The sequence below is a fragment of the Ascaphus truei genome, chromosome 2 (genome assembly GCF_040206685.1).
Source record: "Ascaphus truei isolate aAscTru1 chromosome 2, aAscTru1.hap1, whole genome shotgun sequence".
NCBI classification, from domain to species: Eukaryota; Metazoa; Chordata; class Amphibia; order Anura; family Ascaphidae; genus Ascaphus; species Ascaphus truei.
In genome coordinates, this window is record NC_134484.1 from 445,327,030 (window position 1) to 445,332,656 (window position 5,627).

The following is a 5,627-nucleotide window of genomic DNA, read 5'->3' on the forward strand; positions in this document are numbered from 1 at the left end:
CTCTCACTCAACCCTCTGCTCCTCCTTCCTGTCCCATTGGTGCTCCCTCCTTTATAATCCCTGCCTGTCCTCTAGCTCATTGCTCTGCATAGCTTCTTGTGACCCCTGTGTGTGCAGTCTCTATGCTTGGCTCTCCTGTCTCTTTCAGCGCTGGTTCCTGTCCCTGCTTACCTTTGGATCTCCCTGGCTTGAACTCTGCTTTGAATTGGATTACCCTGCTTTCTCCTGCCCTTGAACCCTGCATTCGGATATGACTACGCTGCCTTCTCCAATCCTTGAACACTGGCTCACGGACATCACCACGCTGCTCTCTATTACCCCTGAACTCTGGCACACGGACATTACTATCCAAACTCTGGCATCCTGGACGTTGCAAGTATACGTTAACCCTTTCTCAACAGGCCCGGCAACGCATTACCACACTCCGGGCACGCCCTCACTGCTGTGGGTGTGTGTTATAACCTTACCCACCTCAGTACTGGGGACTGGCCTGGTCTGCGGGCATACAGGCGTTACAGTTAGTCCTATCGGGCCTCACCAGTATGGAACAGCTGCACAGTTAGAGCAGACAAAATCAGTCCATCTGTCTGCACATCTCTATCAGTCAATCATGCTGCTTTTGTTATTATTTGAATTTCATAGTATTGGAGCAGGGGGTCTCTGGAGTTGAAACGCATTCATTTCAACCCTGGGGATCCCCTGCTTCTCGAGTTACAGGCCCCAGTATGGGGAGCCAGTATCTCCTGTACGTTTAAATGTTCCGGTCACGTGAGCCATGACGTGGGAGAAATAAACTTGCAGGACACACTGGTACCCCATGCCTGTAACTCAGGAAGCAGGGGGTCTCCAGGGCTGAAATCAATGCGCTAGCTTCATTACATAAGTGACTAGCCGCCAAGGTAATGAAGGGGTTAAGCCAAAGTACCTGGTTTGTTGAGCATAGAGGGGGTGGGTGAAGGGGGTAGTTGCCCCAAGGTGGGTGGTTAGACCACCCATGAAGGTTGCGGGAGGGATTGACCACTTCATTTCCATAGCGGTTAATACCGCTAAGGTAATGAAGTGGTTAACCCCTCCCGTTACCCACCCGATAGGTTTAACCACCCACCCCGGAACAACTAACCCCTTAACTTCCCCCCTTCTACCCCCACTAAACCCTCCCACCTCCTCCCCCCCCCCACAAAGGAATGGGCAAATATCCTGGAAGCCAAATATGGCTACTAGCGCTTTTGCACATTCAAATATATAAAGTAAAATACAAATTAAATTAATAAATGTTTTTCTTACCCCTGCCAGGATGAAGGTGTCCTCCTCCTCCTCTTTCTTCTCACCAAGATGGAAGAAAGGGCCGATGCACAGCCATTAAAACACCAGTAACCCCTTAATTACCTTAACGGTTACTAACGCTAAGATAATTAAGTGGTTAGTGGGGATTTAATGGGGTGGGTGAAGGGTGAACTGTAGTTGCCCCAGGGTGGGTGCTTAGGCCTCCCAGGAGGGTTGCAGGATAGATTAACCCCTTAATTACCTTAGCGATTGTAATGGGCAATATTTAAAACATTGTTAGAAAAGCACTTATCAGTGTATACCCTTGGGTAATAAATATAAAAGAAATAAGTCAAAACCAATGTGGCTAAATAAACAGGTAGGGGAGGAAATGACAAGAAGAGGCAGGCATTTAGGTATTTGAAGTCAAAAGGGACGGAGGCACCATATCAGAATTATATGGAATGTAACAAGTTGCAAAAGGGCAATCAGATTAGCAACAGTGAATAATGAAAAAAGGATTGCAATAGAAAGTAAGATCAACCCTAAAAAGTTATTTAAGTACCTTAATAACAAAATAAAATAGAAAAAAAAATATAGGACCATTTCAGTGTTAGATGTGTAGGCAAATTATTGGAGACAAGGAAAAAGCATTAAACAAGTTAAACAGGGAAGAACCAATTGCAATAGTAGTGCCGCAGGAGAAAGCCACAACCTCTATATTAACAAACAATTGGTTAACTGAGGAAGAAGTTCATAGGTGGCTTGATAAAATTAAAGTAAATAAAGCACCTGACTCTGATGGCATACACCCAAGTGTACTTAAGGAATTAAGTTCAGTAATAGCCAAACCATTACATTTAATATTCAAGGACTCCATTTCCACAGGCTCAAGTTCCCAAGATTGGTGTAAAGCAGACGTGATGCCTATATTTAAAAAGTAAGCTGGATCACAACTAGGGAATTATAGACCTATAAGCCTGACTACAATAGTGGGGAAGCTACTGTACTTGAAGGTTTAATACGGGATAATATTCACGAATACCTAATGGAAAACAAAATTATTACAGTAGTAATATTCTGCATGGATTTATGAAGGATACGTCATGCCAAACTAACCTTATTAGTTTCTTTGAAGCGTTAAGTAGTAATTTAGACCAGGGTAATGCAGTTGATGTGGTCTACTTAGATTTAGCAAAGGCTTTTGATATGGTTCCACACAAGAGGTTAGTGTACAAAATGAAGCAAATTGAACTCAGTAAAAATATTTGCACCTGGATTGAAAACTGGTTGAAGGACAGACAACAGAGAGCTGTAATAAATGGAACTTTTTCAGGTTGGGGTGAGTGAGTGAGTGGAGCACCTCAAGGATCGGTACTGGGAACCCTGCTTTTAAACTTGTTTATTAATGACCTTGAAGTTGGCAAAGAGAACAAAGTCTCCATCTTTACTGATGACACTAAATTATGTAAGGTAGCAGAATCAGAGCAGAATGTAATTTCTCTCCAGAAGGACTTGGATAGACTGGAAACTTGGGTTATAAGTTTAATACAGATAAATGTAAGGTTATGCATTTGGGAAACAAGAATAAACAGGCAACTTACTAATTAAATTGAATACATTACGAGAATCCTTGATGGAGAAGGATTTAGGAGTGCTGTAGACAGCAGGCTTAGCAATAGTGCCCAATGTCATGCAGTAGCTGCAAAGGCAAACAATATCTTATCTTGCATTAAACAGGTAATGGATGGAAGGGCTGTAAACATAATTATGCCCCTTTGTAAAGCATTAGTAAGACCACACCTTGAATATGAAGGAGAAACAGGTGCACAAATCACATCAGGACATGGAAAAGAAAGTGAAAACACAAAATAGTGCAATATTGTCTACTCCAACAAATAGCTTCAATGCTGGAAGTTCTATAAAATTTGCACTCACGTGTTTAACGTGAAATGAAAGTGTTGTGGTTATTCAAAGTTACCAACTTATGTCTCCAGACAGGTACTCCAGATCCTGCATTTTATTAGTTCATGCCTTACATCACATTGTATAATATTGTTTTTAAATATGTTTGTGTTATATGTTATTGCGTTATTTGTGTTACCAATCTGTCTCACACAGAATCAATGAGTGGGTTGTTCCCAATTATTACTCATCATTAGCTCTATTGGGCTCAATGGATTTCTGATTAAGAACAACCAATCACATTGGGTTACCACCTACTTAAGGAGTCTGCGTGATAAGGGTAGTATACTCTTTGATAAAGTCCTGGAGAGGGACGAAACGCGTCAGAGTGCCCCTTCTGTGATGTACAGCATGTAATATTAAAGCTGATTTTAACTTCATTTGTTGCTGTGACTGCCTTCACCATTTCCCCCTCTTTCCAGAAGTTAGATAAGCCCCTGATGAAGACTTTGCAGTGGAAACGCGCGTTGAGTGAATCAGTGATTACTAAGGAGCCCTTGTTGATGACATCCAGAGTGGAGGACAACTTTAATCAGCCCAGTACCTGCTGTGACGGCCGTGGAGCGGATGCTGCTGCTGTGAATACCTTGTCTGACCATATGACCCAGGGTGGTCTGAATGCTCTCAAACAAAGGCACTCATGTAAGTGGAATACTTTGTGTTTTTAACATTAAAAACAGTACTATATTATTTTTTGCTTTCCCTTTTTTGTATATGGATTTTCCCCCCCTCTATATGGATCTGGAGTACCTGTCTGGAGACATAAGTTGGTAACTTTGAATAACCACAACGCTTTCATTTCACGTTAAACACGTGAGTGCAAATTTTATAGAACTTCCAGCATTGAAGCTATTTGACAAAAAGAATAGAGGCTGGGGCGCTCCCTTGTTTCTTAGGCTTGTGATGTTGCCTGTTTTGTAATGTGTAACCAAAAAAAAAAAGGGTAGTGTATACTTGCCCTTGTTGTTTTCTGCAGCTGGACCTGTAGAGAAGATAAAGCCCTGAATCTTCTTTAGAGTTGCAGTGGAGATGGTGGGTTGGTCAGCGCACGGGATTTTGCTCACAGGATGAAATGAGAGGATAAGGAACACGTGATTAGTGTTTAGATAGGCAAACAGTACATTATGCAGTAATAAAATGTTGTTACCTAAAATATTTAATAAAATATTTAATAAAATAAAATAAAATTTAAATAAAATGCTTGAATAGATAGCTAGAATAAAAACTTTTCCATAAGTTAAAAATGGGGATCTGTTATTTTAGGACTGATCTAATGTGGGGATGGTGATATATAAAAGGGGGGGTAAGAGCGGGTGATTAGCAGGTTTCTGTATATCCTGCTGTCTGACAGGGGTGGTAGTGCTGATTAGCAGAGTATAATGGGCAGTCTTACTTTATATAAGTGCTGCCAGAAGCAATATAGCTTCCTCCCCCTCCCAATGGAGGCAGTATGTAAGTGACTTATCTCCCGGGTGCCCAATTTGGAATGAAAAAGGGCCAGACACGGTGAGTAAGTAAAAATGGAATTTATTAAGTGCAAAGAACAGCAAACAGAAATAACACTTACGATACAGCTTGGGCAGCAGCCCAGCTTCAGCCCGATCGTCCGTAGATAGGACACTCAGCAATGACCCAAACCTACTGCGAACAAGCTGCCACCACAGAAAGTGGCCATCCAATGTACCCCGGCGGAAGTGTCCTGGGGGTATATTGGATGGCCACTTTCTGTGGTGGCAGCTTGTTCGCAGTAGGTTTGGGTCATTGCTGAGTGTCCTATCTACGGACGATCGGGCTGAAGCTGGGCTGCTGCCCAAGCTGTATCATAAGTGTTATTTCTGTTTGCTGTTCTTTGCACTTAATAAATTCCATTTTTACTTACTCACCGTGTCTGGCCCTTTTTCATTCCAAATTGGGCACCCGGGAGATAAGTCACTTACATACTGCCTCCATTGGGAGGGGGAGGAAGCTATATTGCTTCTGGCAGCACTTATATAAAGTAAGACTGCCCATTATACTCTGCTAATCAGCACTACCACCCCTGTCAGACAGCAGGATATACAGAAACCTGCTAATCACCCGCTCTTACCCCCCCTTTTATATATCACCATCCCCACATTAGATCAGTCCTAAAATAACAGATCCCCATTTTTAACTTATGGAAAAGTTTTTATTCTAGCTATCTATTCAAGCATTTTATTTAAATTTTATTTTATTAAATATTTTATTAAATATTTTAGGTAACAACATTTTATTACTGCATAATGTACTGTTTGCCTATCTAAACACTAATCACGTGTTCCTTATCCTCTCATTTCATCCTGTGAGCAAAATCCCGTGCGCTGACCAACCCACCATCTCCATTGAAGCTATTTGTTGGAGTAGACAATATTGCACTAATT